The sequence below is a fragment of the Schistocerca nitens genome, chromosome 3, assembly GCF_023898315.1.
Source record: "Schistocerca nitens isolate TAMUIC-IGC-003100 chromosome 3, iqSchNite1.1, whole genome shotgun sequence".
NCBI lineage: Eukaryota > Metazoa > Arthropoda > Insecta > Orthoptera > Acrididae > Schistocerca > Schistocerca nitens.
In genome coordinates, this window is record NC_064616.1 from 690,298,752 (window position 1) to 690,319,556 (window position 20,805).

The following is a 20,805-nucleotide window of genomic DNA, read 5'->3' on the forward strand; positions in this document are numbered from 1 at the left end:
CTGCTTATCAACAAAACTCCTTACTAAGCTCCCGGTCCATTATTTTGCTTACGTTCTAGGTTACATGTGACTACATACGCTACTTCGAAAATATTATCTTAGAAAGCGTGAAATCCAGGTGTGAACAAAAGTACGGCAAATGCTCTGCAAAAACAGCCCATGCGCTGTTTGAGGTCATTCTTGGAAGCTGGAAGAGTTTTGCGGTTATCAGGACATGACCCTAGATACGACCCGGCGGGCCCCTCTCCCGAGTGTCGTAAACAGTTTCAGACGCTGTAAAGCGTGTCAGATGTCTGCGAGGGCGCACTAGCGCAGGGGCTCCACACCAGGCAACGGGAGGTAAGTCTTACCTGGTCAGCTGTGTCATGTTTTGAGAGCTCAGACACGATGGCAGCTAGTAACTTCCAAGTAACCGGACGTAATATCAACGCTGTGTGAGTGCTCCCATTCAATTTAAAGCTGCAAGGGAAATTTAATGGCCCTTAACCCATGCTTCTCGTCTGCAAATGTTTAATTCGTCTGCAGTAATCAGATGAGAGTTTTTCTAAATTTATTCTCCCTGTGAAGATCCTCTGTCAAAAGGAAACATGCCCCGTTGCGTCAATACGTGTCAGCAATGGAAATCTTTCCACTTCGCTGAAGAACTTTTTCATGGGAGTACATTTAAGCTTTTGTTTTCACAAAGTTATCTATAGCATAAGCAAATGCAGTGGATAGAGTTCGTGTACTGTCAGTGTAATTTTTATCTTCAGCAATATATTATTCGATGAGTAACGGATTAGGAAGCACTCGATGATGAAACTGAGTTATAATGTGTTTTATACATACCAAGGGTGCTATTATCTTAACTTTAAAATTTCGTACAACTACACCAGCAGTGTACTTTTGGTCATTGTGGACTTAACAATGAGATATTCCTGCATCACCATCAATAAGATAACACATGTAACTAAACAAAATGCATTGAAATACGTAGGCCTAACTGTATATTTTATTATCTAACACAGGAATGAAAACAATCGACACTCTGTCTTCGAAAATTTAATCGTGACACGTCTTCTGTTTCCAAAATAGCTAACAGAAGTAATTAATTAAAATACAGTATAGAGAGTCGATAATTTATTAAACATATTTCACTTTCCGTGGTTTGTTCAACTAGCAGTTGTTGTCTGACAATGTATACATACACCAATCCAACTTCCTGTTACCAGCGTTTCCTCTTCTTATGTCCTTCGCTTACAACTATCATACTTCCAGTTAGACGTTCATTTTCAAAGAGCCATAGCAGAATTTCAACCGTGAAACTATTTCGCACATTTCGTTAAGGCTTTTTTACGTCAGCATGCCGACTGAAATAAAATTTATCACGTTTTTCTTTCCAAATGTATTGTTTTGGTTGTCAAAAAGTTCAGCAGTTAGTGGTTTCTCCAGAACTAAAATTCGTCACGAATGCTGGAGCACATTAACAGAGTAGTGCTTCATTTGAACTACAAATTTTTATTTGATATGATCCTTTTGTTCTTTCGTGAAATTTAGGCCCTTTCATTTGTTACGATTATAATCCTTTCCATATTCCCATCTTCTCTGACCTACCAGCATGTATTAGTAAATTCTTTTCGATTTTCGGTTGATTCCTATTATCGTTATATCCTCGTTAGTCATATTATTTTTTAAATGGTAACTAGCGACTAATTGCTCTTCATCAGCAGTAAGAATATCGGCCTCTATAAGTAATATCGTTTTTAAAGGAAGATAGACCACTTTCTGAAATGCCATAAAATGCCTTAATTTCTCAAATTATGAATTGCAATGATATATTAATTTTAAATAATTATTAGATCTGTAAGCAAAGATAATGCAATCAGTCCCTCTCTCAGTACTTCACGCTTAGAGATGAACTGCGGCAGTACCATAATTTTCAGGACTTACTTGAAAAAAAAAAATGGTTCAAATGGCTCTGAGCACTATGGGACTTAACATCTGTGGTCATCAGTCCCCCTAGAACTTAGAGCTACTTAAACCTAACTAACCTAAGAACATCACACACATCCATGCACGAGGCAGGATTCGAACCTGCGACCGTAGCAGTCGCGCGGTTCCGGACTGCGCGCCTAGAACCGCTAGACCACCGCGGCCGGCACTTACTTGAAGAAATGAAGTTTCCCTGCAATCCAAACATGTGATCTCTAATAGACAACTCCTATAAGCGTATGAAGAAAGTTCATCTTCGTAATAGTAACAAACGTCTCACTGTTCCTAGTATCACTCAAGTTGTATGTTCTTCAGTCATACCTAAATGTGTTCGAGTCGAAATCGGGCACCGAGCGATGTGGCTTAAAGGTTGGCACACTGAACTCCCTTTCGGGAGGACGACGATTCAAACCCGTTTCCAGCCATCCATGATTTCCTTAAATAGCTCCTGGAAAATGCTCGGATGGTTCCTTTGAAAGGGCATGGCCGATTGCCTTCTCCATCCGTGATACAATCCGACCTTGTGCTCCGTCTCTAATGACCTCGATATCGACGGGACGTTGAACCCAATCTTCTTTTTTTTCCTTTCGAATTCGGGTGCATACTCAGAGAAACAGGCTGAAACCTTCCACCAAAACATAAGCGAATTCAAAAGTATATACCACGGTTAATGCATCGAAAGAACGATTGATGATTTCTCCTAGTGACCGCTGATCGAATAGAAAAGAGGAGAGAAAAAAGTATATTTAAGAGATTAAATATTAATTTTTTGTAACATTTTCACACTCAAGGCTGATTTCTCCATTAGTTTCAGAGTAGAAGCGTAGAGAAACTTCTGAACGCCCTTATTTAATACATTATTTGCCCTAACCAATGCATATTCTTTTATGCAACATTGTGTTCCCATTTTTACTTGCTTAATTAGAAACGTATCCCACAATCTAGAAAATTTCCCCTCATTTTTTAATGTCGGAGTTTTTGTAAGTAATGGGACCAATAGGGTTGACAACTTGCAAAAAAATCACTCAAACAAAACTTTGTTACGTAGTATAGCGTATATCGTCAGTTGAACCGTTAAATTTCATCTCTGCTTTCTTCTTTTCCGGTTATTTCCCATCTTTATCATCCATTAAGATCTACCACAGTCATAATTTTACAAGAGCCAGGGAGAGTTTCTATTTTTGTGTCCCTTTTAAAATTACGTCTAATTGTTCTGTACGTATTTTAGATACTTTAGTCTTTTCGCATCTGTGACTGAAAAATAAAGCTATTTCAACACCACGACAGTTTACTTGAAGTGGTCCTATTCGACGGTATGTACCGTTACCAGAGAACTGCCGGGTAGTTACAATTAAAGTGGAGCTTTTGACACAGGTTCAGTTTGGCTGTAATTACCCATGGCAACGTAGCTTGATAAATATTCTAATGCTTTAATGCGGAACTGATTTACGCTGGAAAAAAGTTAGTTTCAACTTTGCACACCAGGTGGAAATCTGGCGCCATGAATGCACGAAAAGTGTATGGAAAGGTTACCAGACGTAATGAATTAGAAATGGGACGTGAACAGAAAAGATCAAACAAGTGACAAAGGCATAATGTTGATTTCATTATCAACCGCCGTTTACACAATTTGTGCAATACAAGCACTGGAGACAATGGCAAGGTGCTGTACAGCGCCAGATTTGCACCTGATGGCAAAAATTTGAACTAATTTATTTTCCAGAGTAAATGGCTTCCGCATTAACGCTTTAGCATATCTACCAATTTCGCTGTCAGGCGATAATTACAGCTCACACTGGGCCTCTGTGAGTTGCTACAATTCAATTGAGACCACCTGGTATTATCTTGTGTAACCAGTTATAGGAGAACTAGGCATCTCGTGGTATACGAACCATAGTTCACCTTCATTTCTTTCGCGTTTAGTGCTTTGTTAGAGTTTAGAGTCGTACTCACTGTCAATGAACATCTCAGGACCAACGAAGGAACGAACCTAGGTCTTCTGCACCAGCAATACACCACTTACCTGCTCAGCCAAAAAAACTTGCTTACTAATGATACCAAAGCCTAAGAATTAAAATTAAGAAATTTGCTCAGTTGGCTTAGTTTCCATATTTTTTTGTTTTGTTTGTATTTACATCGGTACTATTCTTCGGCTATCAGCACTGTCCCTTTTTGGTTAGTGGTAACATGCAATTAGTCTAATTGAAAGATAAACAGAATGAATCATCATCTCTATTGTATTATTAACGTCAGTTGTTCCTGCTTTTTATACAGATAGTATTTCTACCTCTGTTCGCTATCGTCTTGGTCCGTTTATATTAAAAATCGCGCCAAGAGAGGTGCTTGTATGAAAATCTGCAGGAATCATGAAAGAAGTATGTATTTTATAAAATTTACTATGTCATTGTCCAGCTGTACAGTATGTCACCCTGTTTGTAACGAATAACGTGACACGCGAATCATTTACTTATTTTAGTACGTACGTAGTGTTGTCAAGCAGGTTTATCAGCAGATCGCAGAAAAATTAATATACTTTTTACACCTCTCGATGTCACTCGACAAGGTGAAAACGAGACGAGGTGTAGAGCAGCGCATAAACGCCTGTGTGTTTTTCGCTACTTATCACTGCAGAGCGTAGCGTCTGTTGCTAAGTACGTACAAATATTTTACAAGAGTCAGCCGCTACAGTCCGAATGCTGGAAGATAACTCTGAGCAGTAACTGGTTGCTGTATACAGCTGAACTCTTAGAGCTTATAAAACATTCTGAACGGTATTCGTCGTTATATAAGCTATTTTAAATGTTAAATGTATATAACTAATATAGTTCTGTACTTTATGGGTATGGTAGCTATCGTAATAAGCTATTTTTCTTATAAACATATTTTTCTGCAGTGCCCATCGTCTCTTGTTCATCAATTTTTCTTTCCCCAGTGCTGTCTCTCTCTCTCTCTTGGATTATGATGTAGCTGTCTCTTTCCTTGTCTATGACCTACCAACTTCTTCGTCTGTCTCTTTCTTCTGGCACTCTTCGACGCGCAAGTCGCCGAAGTGGCGTAAGCCGTTTTACACGAGCGACTTTCCTCGCTTTGTTTGCGGGTAGAACAGGAAAGGAATTTCGCTACACACCGTGCGATGGCTTGCGGAGTATCTATGTAGATGTTGATTTAGATGTACAGTAACTAAACACCAGGGGCGCTGGTGTAGACTCACTTTTCTCGAGTAGACAATTGAGACAAGAAAGTCGATTGTGTAAAAACGGCTTTAAATACACTACTGACCATTAAAATTGCTACTCTGCGGAGATGACGTGCTACAGACGCGAAATTTAACCGATAGGAAGAAGATGCTGTGATATGCAAATGATTAGCTTTTCAGAGCATTCACACAAGGTTGGCGCCGGTGGTGACACCTCCAACGAGCTGACATGAGGAAAGTTTCCAACCGATTTCTCATACACAAACAGCAGTTGACCGGCGTTGCCTGGCGAAACGTTGTTGTGATGCCTCGTGTAAGGAGGAGAAATGCGTACCATCACGTTTCCGACTTTGATAAAGGTCGGATTGTAGCCTATCGCGATTGCGGTTTGTCGTATCGCGACACTGCTGCTCGCGTTGGTCGACATCCAATAACTGTTAGCAGAATATGGAATCGGTGGGTTCAGGAGGGTAATACGAAACGCCGTGCTGGATCCCAACGGCCTCGTATCACTAGCAGTCGAGATGACAGGCATCTTATCCGCATGGTTGTAACGGATCGTGCACCCACGTCTCGATCCCTGAGTCAACAGATGGGAACGTTTGCAAGACATAACCATCTGCACGAACAGTTCGACGACGTTTGCAGCAGCATGGACTATCAGCTCGGAGACTATGGCTACGGTTACCCTTGACGCTGCATCACAGACAGGAGCGCCTGCGATGGTGTACTCAACGTCGAACCTGGGTGCACGAATGGCAAAACGTCATTTTTTCGGATGAATCCAGGTTCCGTTTACAGCATGATGATGGTCGCATCCATGTTGGACGACATCGCGGTGAACGCACATTGGAAGCGTGTATTCGTCATCGTCATACTGGCGTATCACCCGGAGTGATGGTATGGGGTGCCATAGGTTACACGTCTCGGTCACCCCTTGTTCGCACTGACGGCACTTTGAACAGTGGACGTTACATTTCAGAAACGTTACGACCCGTGGCTCTACCCTTCATTCGATCCCTGCGAAACCCTACATTTCAGCAGGATAATGCACGACCGCATGTTGCAGGTCCTGTACGGGCCTTACTGGATACAGAAAATGTTCGACTGCTGCCCTGGCCAGCACATTCTCCAGATCTCTCACCAACTGAAAACGTCTGGTCAATGGTGGCCGAGCAACTGGCTCATCACAATACGCCAGTCACTACTCTTGATGAACTGTGGTATCGTGTTGAAGCTGCATGGGCAGCTGTACCCGTACACACCATCCAAGCTCTGTTTGACTCAATGCCCAGGCGTATCAAGGCCGTTATTACGGCCAGAGGTGGTTGTTGTGGGTACTGATTTCTCAGGATCTATGCACCCGAATTCCGTGAAAATGTAATCACATATCAGTTCTAGTATAATATATTTGTCCAATGAATACCCGTGTATCATCTGCATTTCTTCTTGGTGTAGCAATTTTAATTGCCAGCAGTGTAGATGTTGATTTAGATGTACAGTAACAAAACGCTAGGGGCGCTGGTGTAGGCTCGCTTGTCTGGAGTACACAACTGAGACAAGAAAGTTGATTGTTTAAAAGCGGCTTTAAATAGGAAGCCTCGCATCATGTGGATGAAAAACCACAGACGAGGTCTCCCTGGCAATAATGCAATACCATCATTTCATTTGTCACCCTCACTGTTTTGGTTTGCCACTAGGCAGACGCTCTTCCAGTCGCAGATAATCCTCAATGAGAACGACTCTTTTTATTATATTGTACAGCTAAAGAATGACAACAAGTAGACGAGATTTTGTAGTTCACAGAGCCCGTGACCCGAAACACGTAGCCTCATCGTCTGCAGGAAGTGGTGCTGCTGATCATAGGCGCAAGTAAGGAGAAGTCGACGTTTTGTGGAAATATTTTGTCATTGTAGTTCGAGCTTGAGGCGTATGATGATAAAATTCAATTTCAGTTCTCATAGAAGTTTTATTTATTTGTTCTTTCACATTTGCAGCATGTTATCTTGATAAATAAATAGACTGTACCGTCACATATGGTTAGATAGTAATTGCGTGTAATTATTATTGATGGATCCTTCATACAAATATTATAACCCATAGTAGTGGGAATTGAAACATAGTGGGCTGAAGTTGTTGTTAATGTACTGGACATGCATCCAGAATGAGCGAGGTTCAAAGCGTTGCTCACCTTTCCAAATTTCGGTTTCCTGTAATTTAATTAAACCACTTAAGGCTAATGTAAGGATAGTTTCCTCGAAAAAGACATAATATTCTCATTACTGTCGAATCCGTGTTCGTGTAGTGTCACCTCGTTGCTGTCGCGTCGTTAACCCATTACATTCCCGCTTTTCCCCTGCAATCTAAAATTTTTCCACGGATATAGGGCTTTAGCAACAATGAATTGAAAAAAAAACAGGATCTTAGCATTTTTTTATTTATTCATCCACTTATTTATTTCGATTTTTGCCTAAATGACGCTCATCGTATCCTATGGCCTGCCTACAGTGCCTGTAGTAGTCAGCAGCAGATCGTGTTGAATTCTTCTCTGAACGATCTGGTACAATAATTTTTAAAAAATCTACTTGTGAGTAGAACGGCCGTTTAGTGATTGATGATAGTATGTTCGATAGATCCAGTGTTAGGGTCAAGAAATTTGAGCCTTTTACATATTGCTTTTTTATAAACAAGTGCGTATGGAGAATTCAGTTAATGCTAAAAGGTATACTTAATTAGTACAAGTGAAAATAGGAAACCAGGATTAGTCAAACCCAAAGTGTAGAAAACATTGTGGAGACTGAACTAAAATATACACTGCCTGACAGAGAAAAGAAGCACCCAGAAAGGGTGGAGGAACCGAAATGAAACTCTCGGGTTAAGAAGATAAACGATGTTACTTTAGTGATCACAATAGTGAGTCGGATTTACATAGACGTGGCATTATAAGCCCCTGATGGCATAGAAATAGGTCTAAAATTGTCTACATGTGTCTTTCTCCCTTTTTATAAAGCGGCTTTACTACTGAGTACTTCAATCGTTCAGGGAACTCACCATTCCTATAGGAAAAATTACAGGTATGGCTAAACACAGGGCTAACATGTGCAGCACAGTACTTTAATATTCTGCTAGGCACTCCATCACATCCATGAGAGTCCTTAGTCTTCAGTGATTTCATTACTGACTCAATCTCCCCCTTGTCTTAATCACAGAGGAGTATTTCAGACATCAGTCTCGGAAAGGCATTTGCCAAAAAAGTTATATGATTCCCTGTAGAAACTAAATTTTTATTTAATGCTCAGAAAATGATTGTTTAATACTGTGCATAAATCTGATTTATCAGTAACAGAAATATTTTTACTACGAACTGACCTCATATCGTCGACCTTGTGTTGCTGACGAGACACTTTCTTCACAACTGACCAGTGGTTTTAATTTTATACTGTGAATTAGTTAGTCTATTTGCATATCAAATACTTTTTGCCTTCCTAATAACGTTTTTAAGCACCGTACAATTCTGTTTGTAATGGGCTACTGTAGCTTGATTGTGACTACTTCTGCCGGCCGATGTGGCCGAGCGGTTCTAGGCACTTCAGTCTGGAGCCGCGCGACCGCTACGGTCGCAGGTTCGAATCCTGCCTCGGGCATGGATGTGTGCGATGTCCTTAGGTTAGTTACGTTTAAGTAGTTCTAAGTTCTAGGGGACTGCTGACCTCAGATGTTAAGTCCCATAGTGCTCAGAGCTATTTGAACCATTTTTTTTTTTGTGACTACTTCTAACATTTTGACATAATTCCCGCTTTGTTCTACATGATATCCTTATCTCACTAGTCAGCCATCCGGGCTGCCTATTACTGCTAGTACCCCGTTTAGAACGTCCTAAGGGAAAGCAACTTTCAAAGAGCATGAGAAATATGTTAAGGAAAGCATTATATCTATCATGTATATTATCGGCACTTTAAACATCCTATCAATCTTGTTCCTTGACAAGGTTTAAAAAACCCTCTACTGATGCTGGATTAACTTTCCTACATAGTTTGTAATTATCATGGCCTGAAAGGCCATTCACCCTTTTACGAACAGAATTCCGATCTAGTAATGAAGAATGAATAAAAATATTGTCTATGGTTCTGCTACTGTTCCCTTGCATCCACGTTGGAAAAAATACAGTCTGCATCAGACTATAATTTCCCTGCATTACTGTTCCACTGGTGAGTGGAGTATGGCAAAACAACTGGCGGTAAGCCTGCATTCGTACGTCTTGGTCTCTTTCAAACTTCTCCCCTTTTCCATCTCCTTTATTAATCCTACCTGGTAAGAGTTCTATATTGACGAGAAATATTCAAGAATTAGTCTAACGAGTAATTTTGTAGATTCCTGTAGAACGATGTAGGATGGTAATGACCGATCATGTGCATCCTGCACATGAACTGAAACTTTAGTAAGAGATTACACCACCTCGTCGTTTTGCAATTGGGTGAAAATGGTTTGATGAGTTGTCCAAGAACAGGAGGGTGCCTTGTTGCCCTGGATCCTATTGAACACAACTGGGGCGTCACATAGTGAGATTTGCGTGGCTTAGACACAGCCCCGACAAATCTTCGTGAGTTATGTCCGGCAGTCACGGACCACTACGGTAACCCAACACTTTCGGTACCTAATGGAAGGAAAAAAGGAAGGAAGATAAGGATTTCACGTCCTGTCGACGATGTCGTCATTAGAGATAAGCTCGAGCTGTGGATGGATGGCGAAGGAAATAAGCCATACCTCTTACAAAGGTACCATCATGGCATTTGCTTTAAGCACCTTCGGAAAACCACAGGAAACCTATATCTGGGTGGTCAGACTGGAGTTTGATCCACCGTCCTCCTGAATGTGAGACCACTGTCTTACAGTTGTTCCACGTTACTATATCTTATGTCGCCACTGTCACGAGACTCCGCCGCCGTCATCGAGCAGAAGGCAGTGCTGCAAGCTATTGAGTATAATATGCACAGCCGTTCTGGTCACAAACGAGCCAATAGGGCCCGATCGACCTCCGTATCATCCATCGGCCAATGCCGTCATGAGGACATGGTATGGAGGAGCGGGAGTTAGCACACCACACTACTGGCCGTTGTCGAGTTGGCAGGGCTGGTGCCGCTCCTCCACTACTACTCGGTCAAGTAGCTCCTCAGGTGGCATCACAAGGCTGAGAGTATCACGTTCCGGTCCTCCCACCAAGGAAAAATCCCTGGCAGTAGCTGAAATCAAACCCGGATCCCTCAAATTGCAGTCAGCCACGCTGATCGCTCAGCTACGGTGGTGGACAAGTTGCTGAATATGTGTTTCTAAATCAATATCTCATGACTGTGCACTGATTTCGGATATATAACCGAACGTGTTATTGGGTAGAAGATTTCTCGAATGGGAGAGAACGCAGCCAGGAGAGTCATCTTCAGTTTCAGAGGTAATGCCACAGGTGACTTGAGGCATGATAGAGAACTGGAGGTATCCGGGCTCAAATTACGTGCTCGGACTGGATAGGGATTATGATAGGACATCGGATGCTGCCGTTGCGAAAGGTCCATCCTGTCATCCGTCTTAAAAATGTTTTGAGATATGGTAGTAAATACGTATACAATTCTAGTGGTAAATGCACTTCGCCAAGTCGTACAGTGCATGTTAGAGAAACAGACATGTCTATATGTGAATTAGTCCTTAATATTTCATGTTATCTCAGACTTTCTGAAGATGACACATTTCTTTACGATAATACGCATTGCACATGAAGGGCGTTAGTAGTATAAGTGAAGATATTTCTATCTATGACTATTTATTGCGAATACGTAGAAAGAAGGATGCTTTGTTGTATGATTATATGATAGCGAAACAAACACTGGTAGCAATTACTTCTGTAAAATATCTGGGAGTATGCGTACGGAACGATTTGAAGTGGAATGATCATATAAAATTAATTGTTGGTAAGGCGGGTGCCAGGTTGAGATTCATTGGGAGAGTCCTTAGAAAATGTAGTCCATCAACAAAGGAGGTGGCTTACAAAACACTCGTTCGACCTATACTTGAGTATTTCTCATCAGTGTGGGATCCGTTCCAGGTCGGGTTGACAGAGGAGATAGAGAAGCTCCAAAGAAGAGCGGCGCGTTTCGTCACAGGGTTATTTGGTAAGCGTGATAGCATTACGGAGATGTTTAGCAAGCTCAAGTGGCAGACACTGCAAGAGAGGCGCTCTGTATCGTGGTGTAGCTTGCTGTCCAGGTTTCGAGAGGGTGCGTTTCTGGATGAGGTATCGAATATATTGCTTCCCCCTACTTATACCTCCCGAGGAGATCACGAATGTAAAATTAGAGAGATTCGAGCGCGCACGGAGGCTTTCCGGCAGTCGTTCTTCCCGCGAACCATACGCGACTGGAGCAGAAAAGGGAGGTAATGACAGTGGCACGTAAAGTGCCCTCCGCCACACACCGCTGGGTGGCTTGCGGAGTATAAATGTAGATGTAGATGTAGGACAGCGTGCTGAACAACATTACATCAGTATTTACTTCATTTGCACACTAATAATTGTAGCTATTACGATTAGTATGTTTTCAGATAGGTTAGTACCTCCAAATATGCATAGCACAAGGAAGGCATTAATGTTTACTTTTCCCCAGGGCAGGAGGTCAGTTGTTAAAGTGTAGACCCATCTATGCAAAATAGTTAGTCTACACTGACAGGCGTAGTCGACTTCGTGATGGAGTTACGACAGAGCAGAACGTCGGCCGAAGAACCCGAGACAGAAGCCAATAGGCAGTTTGTCAACAAGTGGCCACAAAAGCCTTAACAATTTTGTAGAGCAGAAAACATCAGGTAGTAAATTATGTGATATGTTTGTGGAAAGACTATCAGACGCAGATATGGGTACAGATTAAGCTAACTATGAACATAATGCCGTACCAATACCTTTAACACTATGTATATAATATACAGTCAGTGCCCAGAAAGACAATGAACGAGTCCTCTACTTGGCTGAAAACGAATTATTTGAAGCCTTTCGTTTATAACACATCACATAATTTACTACCTGACGTTTTCTGCAGGGTTGTAACTGTGTCAAGAAGTGGACTGCATCTGTCAGTATACACTCCTGGAAATGGAAAAAAGAACACATTGACACCGGTGTGTCAGACCCACCATACTTGCTCCGGACACTGCGAGAGGGCTGTACAAGCAATGATCACACGCACGGCACAGCGGACACACCAGGAACCGCGGTGTTGGCCGTCGAATGGCGCTAGCTGCGCAGCATTTGTGCACCGCCGCCGTCAGTGTCAGCCAGTTTGCCGTGGCATACGGAGCTCCATCGCAGTCTTTAACACTGGTAGCATGCCGCGACAGCGTGGACGTGAACCGTATGTGCAGTTGACGGACTTTGAGCGAGGGCGTATAGTGGGCATGCGGGAGGCCGGGTGGACGTACCGCCGAATTGCTCAACACGTGGGGCGTGAGGTCTCCACAGTACATCGATGTTGTCGCCAGTGGTCGGCGGAAGGTGCACGTGCCCGTCGACCTGGGACCGGACCGCAGCGACGCACGGATGCACGCCAAGACCGTAGGATCCTACGCAGTGCCGTAGGGGACCGCACCGCCACTTCCCAGCAAATTAGGGACACTGTTGCTCCTGGGGTATCGGCGAGGACCATTCGCAACCGTCTCCATGAAGCTGGGCTACGGTCCCGCACACCGTTAGGCCGTCTTCCGCTCACGCCCCAACATCGTCCAGCCCGCCTCCAGTGGTGTCGCGACAGGCGTGAATGGAGGGACGAATGGAGACGTGTCGTCTTCAGCGATGAGAGTCCCTTCTGCCTTGGTGCCAATGATGGTCGTATGCGTGTTTGGCGCCGTGCAGGTGAGCGCCACAATCAGGACTGCATACGACCGAGGCACACAGGGCCAACACCCGGCATCATGGTGTGGGGAGCGATCTCCTACACTGGCCGTACACCACTGGTGATCGTCGAGGGGACACTGAATAGTGCACGGTACATCCAAACCGTCGTCGAACCCATCGTTCTACCATTCCTAGACCGGCAAGGGAACTTGCTGTTCCAACAGGACAATGCACGTCCGCATGTATCCCGTGCCACCCAACGTGCTCTAGAAGGTGTAAGTCAACTACCCTGGCCAGCAAGATCTCCGGATCTGTCCCCCATTGAGCATGTTTGGGACTGGATGAAGCGTCGTCTCACGCGGTCTGCACGTCCAGCACGAACGCTGGTCCAACTGAGGCGCCACGTGGAAATGGCATGGCAAGCCGTTCCACAGGACTACATCCAGCATCTCTACGATCGTCTTCATGGGAGAATAGCAGCCTGCATTTCTGCGAAAGGTGGATATACACTGTACTAGTGCCGACATTGTGCATGCTCTGTTGCCTGTGTCTATGTGCCTGTGGTTCTGTCAGTGTGATCATGTGATGTATCTGACCCCAGGAATGTGTCAATAAAGTTTCCCCTTCCTGGGACAATGAATTCACGGTGTTCTTATTTCAATTTCCAGGAGTGTAGTTAGTCTACAGTGACAGGCGTAGTCGACTTCGTGATGGAGTTACGACAGAGCAGAACGTCGGCCGAAGAACCCGAGACAGAAGCCAATAGGCAGTTTGTCAACAAGTGGCCACGAAAGCCTTAACAATTTTGTAGAGCAGAAAACATCAGGTAGTAAATTATGTGATATGTTTGTGGAAAGACTATCAGACGCAGATATGGGTACAGATTAAGCTAACTATGAAGACAATGCCGTACCAATATCTTTAATACTATGTATATAATATACAGCCAGTGCCCAGAAAGACAATGAACGAGTCCTCTACTTGGCTGAAAACGAATTATTTGAAGCCTTTCGTTTATAACACATCACATAATTTACTACCTGACGTTTTCTGCAGGGTTGTAACTGTGTCAAGAAGTGGACTGCATCTGTCAGCATAGATTATCCGTTTTGCGTCCATGCGTCCATACTTCAGTACGTGATCTTATGCCCGTTGTAAAATAAAAATTAATGCTTTGCTCATGCCACGTGTACTTGGAGGTACTAACCGAACTAAAAACATACTACACTTTATAGCTATAACTAATAATGTGCAAATGAAGTAAATACCGATGTAACGTTGTTCAGTACACAGTCCTGAGTCATCAAGAGAAATATCTGTACTTATACTCGTAAAATCCTGTATATGTACAGGATTGGAAAGAGGACAACGATAAGCTGTGACAGTAGCGAAATTGACGTTATGTCCTACGGAAGTGTCCTCTAACTGGAGATATAGCATGAACTCCTAGACATGTTTTAAGAGGTAAAATTGTTAACAACACAGTTACAGTAAAAGAGGACTTTGTTACTGTAAATCTTCTATCTGTTAGTGTCTCCGAAAAAGTAAGCCCCAATTATAGTTACAGTACCAGAAATCACGGTAAAGGCAAGTAAGGCCTGTATACGACCATAGGGAACGAGAACGAAATCCGATAGCTCCACAAATCATTGCTCGGTAAAGGTAGACTGAAGAGAGGTGGCCACGAGCGTACCTAAGGAGAAAAACAAGAATCAGTTAAAGGTACGTGATGGGCTCTGATTAGTCGCCACGCTGTCTAGAGGCTTAAGATATTGCTGGACCCGGCAGCCTAGCCGATTTCGTACGGTACTTAGGGAGAAACTAGGTACATTACGATAACAGTTAAGTGTGTGTGTGTGTGTGTGTTCTCTTGGAGTCAATAATCCTAACGTTATGATAAGTAATCATAGTAGAAGTATTAGTATCAGTATTAGTAGGAGTGACATAAGTTTCAGTATTTGTTACTGCAAAAGAATCGAGGTGGTGATTATAGTAATACGAACGTCTTATAGCTGTAATAGTTGTATTGTTTGTTATTGTATTGGTAGGATATTCTGTTGTAACAGTAGGTGATAAAGATAACTGTAAAATTAGTCAAATAGTTTGAAACATTGGGAACTTATGGCTCTTTTTCTTTAACAGTAATCAAGCAGTAGAAACAAATAAAGATAAGAAGAATAGTATGATAGGCACTGTGAGTTTAGTTCAATATTCAGTGTAGACAGAAATAGGAAAAAGAAATATATCATCATAAAAACTCACATCAATGTAATTAGACATGTAACGGTTCATTCTTATCATCAAGAAAATGGATTCTAACAGGGTATTAATGAGCTGCAACTAGAGCCAGCCGGCTTACATTCCGTGGCGTTGTTTTGACACATAGATTTAATGAAAATTGAAGGAAAATAAAATATCTCAGAGTAACTGTACGTGGAGGGGCGAAATGTAGTAGCAGCCGCCGAGCCGAGAGAACGCGCAGCAGCGCCGCCAGTAGCAGCAGTTGTCTGATAAACAGTAAATTAATTTAGTCTTTTTCTTCACGTGCTTCTGCAAAGAAGTGGGCTATACGTGTCTATTTTACTGTGTAGACTAGTGGTTAGAAAATTAATCGTAGTTTTTGTTTTAGCGCAACTCTTGTAAGTATCTTTGTGTAGGGCGGCTTCCTAGTGTAAATCTTCCCGTCGCCAGAAACTTCGTCACACCACTAAGTTTTAATTTTGTGCTAGTAAACAGCATACAGTATAGATCAGTGCATTCGAGTTTGAATATTTATCTCGTGCAGTAACTTGTCGGTAAACAGGGTTACTTCAGTAGAGAAATGTATTTCTGTTTAATAGCTTGCGGTCTCAGAGTACAGTGACAAATCTGCACAGCAATTTTTAGTGTTAGTTTATTCTCCTTTGGTATATTTTCTACACAGTTCAAACTCAGTAGCGCCATTTGAGTCCCCATATCTATTTTATGCACAATGCGATATGGCTAGGGACTGTATTTGTTGTGAGCGGACACAAGGAGAGTTGGCTGCTGTCCGTAAACAGCTGGAAGCTGCGTTGGCTACCGTCGACAAGCTTTTAGCTAATGCTGAAAGACGCGGTGACGTCTGGGCGCCAGAGACGAGACCTGCGACACCTTTGGTGTGGAATCCCCTGGTGACCCGGACGTCACTGCGGCTTCTGATACGCAACATCTGACCGGTCCGTCCTCACTCCAGAGTGGGTGGTAGGCAGGGTGGGTTAGCGTGTCACTGGGCTGAAGGTGAAAGAGGGAGCAGGCCGTGCGGCTGGCTCCCTACGTCTTAGCAACAGGTACGAGGTGCTACCCAGTGTTGATGATAACTCTGAGCCAGCACGGGATGTCTCTCCTGTTGGGCCAGCGACGATTTTCCTGCCCAGTCCAGAGGGTGGGTGGGTATGCTTGTCATTGGGAGCTCCAATATTAGGCGCGTGATGGAGCCCCTCAGGGAGATAGCAGGCAAGCCGGGAAAGAATTCCAGTGTGCTTTCGGTATGTTTGTCGGGAGGTCTCATCCGTGTGCTATCGAGCACACTGTGTACAGTCGGCTGCATGTAGTGGCACATGTCGGCACGAATGGCGCCTGCCGCTTGGGTTCTGAGGCCATCCTCAGCTTCTTTCGGCAGCTGGCTGATTTGGTGAAGGTAACTAGCAACGCACGCCGGGTGCAAGCTAAGCTGTCTATTTGTAGAATCGTACCCAGGGTTGATCGCGGTCTTATGGTTTGGATCAGAGAGGAAGGTCTAAACCAGAGGCTCAGACGACTCTGCAACGGTGTCAGATGAGAATTTCACGACCTTCGCTATCGGGTGCAGAACTGCAGGGTTCCCCTTAACAGGTCAGGCATGCGCTACACGCAGGAAGCGGCTACTAGGGTAGCGGAGTACGTGTGGCGTACACATGGGGCTTTTTTAGGTTAGAGAGCCCCTCCCTTGGGATTAAAGACGATTTGCCTGTTAAATCAGGCAAACTGACCTCAGAGAATCTTGGTCGTCGCAGATCAGAGATAGAAAAGATTAATATGAATTTAGTGAACTGATAGCATTCAAGGAAATGTCCCAGAATTAGTATCGCTTACTGAGGGTTATTAGGCACAGATAATATTCGGAACAGAAAGCTGGTTGAAACCAGACGCCAATGACAACGAAATCCTAATTTCAGATTGGAATGTTTATCGTAAGGATAGGTTAGTCGCCAATGGTGGCAGCGTGTTTATTGCAGTAAAAAATTCGATAAAATCTAGCGACGTTGTCACGGATACCGAATGTGAATTAATCTGGGTGAAATTGAGTATAAAAAAAACGGTCAAAAATGATGATCGGATGCTTTTATACTTCACCTGGGTCAGGATCTGTAGTTGTAAAGCGCTTCAGACAGAACTTGCAGAATATCATTAGTAATTTCCCTGATCATGCCGTTGAGATAGGGGGTGACTTCAACGTGCCAGGTATATATTGGGAGAGTTATGCCATCAAAACTGGTGCCAGGGACAAGGATTAGTGTGGCATGGTTCTGGATATCTTGTCCGAAAATTACCTTGAGCAGATAGGTAGAGAAGCAACTCGTGAGGGTATCGTCTTAGACCTCCTGGCAACAAACAGACCTGAACTTATCGACTCAGTTAACGTAGAGGAAGGTATCAGTGATCATAAGGCTGTGACAGCATCTTTTACGACGGGTCCTACAAGGAATGTTAAGAAAGGTAGAATGATATATTTGCTCAACAAGGGTGACAGGATACAAATTTCAGAATATCTCAGCAGTCAGCATCAAATATTCGGTGATGAGGACGAAGATGTGGAGAACAAATTGAAAGCCGGCCGGGGTGGCCGAGCGGTTCTAGGCGCTACAGTCTGGAACCGCGCTACCGCTACGGTCGCAAGTTCGAATCCTGCCTCGGGCATGGGTGTGTGTGATGTCCTTAGGTTAGTTAGGTTTAAGTAGTTCTAAGTTCTAGGGGACTGATGAGCTGAGAAGTTAAGTCCCATAGTGCTCAGAACCATTTGAATTTATTTGAACAAATTGAAAAAATCAAAGGCATCGTTCAATATGCCCTAGACAAGTACGTTCCGAGTAAGGTTTTAAGGGATGGGAAAGATCCACCATGGTTTAATAGCTGTGTTAGAAAAATGCTACGTAAACAAAGAATAGTTCATCGCAGATTCAAGAGAAGTAAAACCTAGCTGACGAACAAAATCTGAACGAAGCGAAAATGACCGTAAGGAGAGCAATGAGAGAAGCGTTCAATTATTTTGAAAGTAAGTCGTCGCCAACCGACTTGAGTAAAAACCCTAAGAGATATTGGTCGTATGTAAAAACAGTAAGTGGGTCAAAATCATCTATTCATTCTCTCAGCGACAACACCGGCACCGAAACGGAAGATAACAGAGAGAAGGCCGATATACTGAATTCGGTCTTCCGAAGTTGTTTCACGCGGAAGATCGCAAAATTGTCCTTCCTTTGAATCGTCGTACGAACGTTGAAATGGCAGAATTGAAAAGCAGCTACAATCGCTGAGTACTGGAAAGTTGTCAGGACCAGGTGACATAACTATAAGATTCTATAAAGATTATGCGAAAGAACTTGCTCCCTTTCTAGCAGTAGTTTATCGTAGATCGCTTGAGCAAAGAAAGGTACATAACGACTGGAAAAAAGCGCTGGTCATTTCCGTTTTTAAGAAAGGCCGTAAGACAGATCCACACAATTATAGACCTATATCGCTGACTTCAGTCTGTTGTAGAATTATGGAACATGTTTTATGCTCCAGAATTATGACGTTTCTGGAAAATGAACATCTCCTCTATAAAAATAAACATTGATTTCGCAAACAGAGATCTTGCGAAACTCAGCTCGCTCTGTTCGTCCATGAGATCCACAGCGCAGTGAAAAGCGACGCTCAGGTTGATGCCGTGTTCGTTGATTTCAGTAAGACATTTGACACGGTCCCGCATCGCCGTTTAATGGAAAAAAACGAGATTACGGAGTATCGGAGCAGACTTGCGACTGTATTCAAAACTTTCTAGCAGATAGAAGTCAACACGTCGCTCTTAATGGAACAAAATCGACAGATGAAAAGGTAATATCCGGAGTCCAACAGGGAAGTGTGATAGGACCGTTGTTGTTTACAATATGTATAAATGATGTAGTAGAAAGCGTCGGATGCTCATTAAGGCTATTCGCAGATGATGCAGTTGTATATACCAAAGTAGCAATGCCAGAAGATAGTAAGAATTTGCAGAACGACCTGCAGAGAATTGATGAATGGTGCAGGTTCTGGCAGTTGACCTGAACGTAAATAAATGTAACATATTGCGCATACATAGGAAAAGAAATCCACTACTGTACAGCTACACTATTGATGACAAACAGCTGGAGAGAGCGCCGCCTTAAAATACCTAAGCGTAACTATACAGAGAGACCTTAAGTGGAATGACGACATAAAAGAGATAGTGGGAAAGGTAGATAACAGACTCAGATTGATCGGAAGAATTTTAAGGAAATGTAATACATCCACGAAAGAAGTTGCTGATAAGGCACTTGTTCGCCCGATTCTTGAGTATTGTTCATCTCTCTGGGATCCGTATGAGGTAGGACTGATAGAGGATACAGAGAAGAGCCAACGAAGAGCGGCGCGTTTCGTCACGGGATCGTTTAGCTGACGAGAGAGCGTTAGAGAGATGTGAAATAAACAACTCCACTGGCAGGCATTACAAAAGAGGCGTTGTGCATCACGGAGAGCTTCACTATTGAAATTTCAGGACAGCATTTTCCAGGAGGAGTCGGACAACATATTACTTCCCTCCCCACATACATCTCGCATATTGACCAGGAAGAGAAAATTCGAGAAATTAGAGCCAATACAGAGACTTACCGACAATCATTCTTCCCACGCACTATTCGCGAGTGGAACAGGGTTGGAGGGATTAGATAGTGGTACCGAAAGTACCCTCCGCCACACAACATTAGGTGGATTGAGGAGTATGGTGTAGATGTAGATGTAGATCACTTAAATTTAGTAGTGAGTTAGTTTGCATGATAAAGTATTTAAAAATTCTTGTTCTTCTGCGGAAAAATATGTTTAGAAAATAATTTTACGCCCTATCTTAGAACAGTGTTTGAATTTGGGAAATGAAATTCATATCAGGCTGCACTATTTAAGAGCGTTCATACCTTCTTGTCCACTGTTACCTTCCTTGTTTGATTTACTCGCCGGCCGTTGTGGTCGAGTGGTTCTAGGCGCTTCAGTCTGGAACCGACCGATCGCTACGGTCGCAGGTTCGAATCCCGCCTCGGGCATGGTTGTGTGTGATGTCCTTAGGTTAGTTAGGTTTAAGTAGTTCCAAGTTCAAGGGGACTGATGACGTCAGATGTTAAGTCCCATAGTGCTCAGAGCCATTTGAACCATTTTGTTCGATTTACTCACGTGAACGATATGATAAGTAAGTTCATTTCCTCTATTAAAAAAATTTCCTCTACTAAAAAAAAAATGTGACTGCTTTTCTCCTCTAATTCGCCCTTAAGATGAATGTCTCATATAAGTTGCGTGTAATGCAAAAGGAACAGGATAAGTTTTGACCGTTATCACCCGACAATAAAATTTTCTGCCTTCTTTTGTTCGGACAATATCATTTTGTAAAGAAATAATCTGCTTCAGTTAAACAAGGAAAAGCCAGGCCTAGGATTTGGATCCTTCCTCACATTTATGAGTCTGGTGAAGCAGATCAGCAGTACAATTGGGCTTCATGGTAACTGGAGTT

The 20,805-nt window shown here is 43.0% G+C and overlaps 1 protein-coding gene across 1 annotated transcript in view; it reads left to right on the plus strand.

Moving 5' to 3' along the window:
- Positions 1 to 258: 258 nt before the first annotated feature.
- LOC126248648 (alpha-aminoadipic semialdehyde synthase, mitochondrial) overlaps positions 259 to 20,805 on the plus strand; it is a 288,931-nt gene continuing 268,384 nt past the window's right edge. The window contains exon 1 of the mRNA XM_049949837.1: positions 259 to 339. The gene's annotated coding sequence lies outside the window, so the exon portion shown is untranslated. The remainder of the gene's footprint in view (positions 340 to 20,805) is intronic.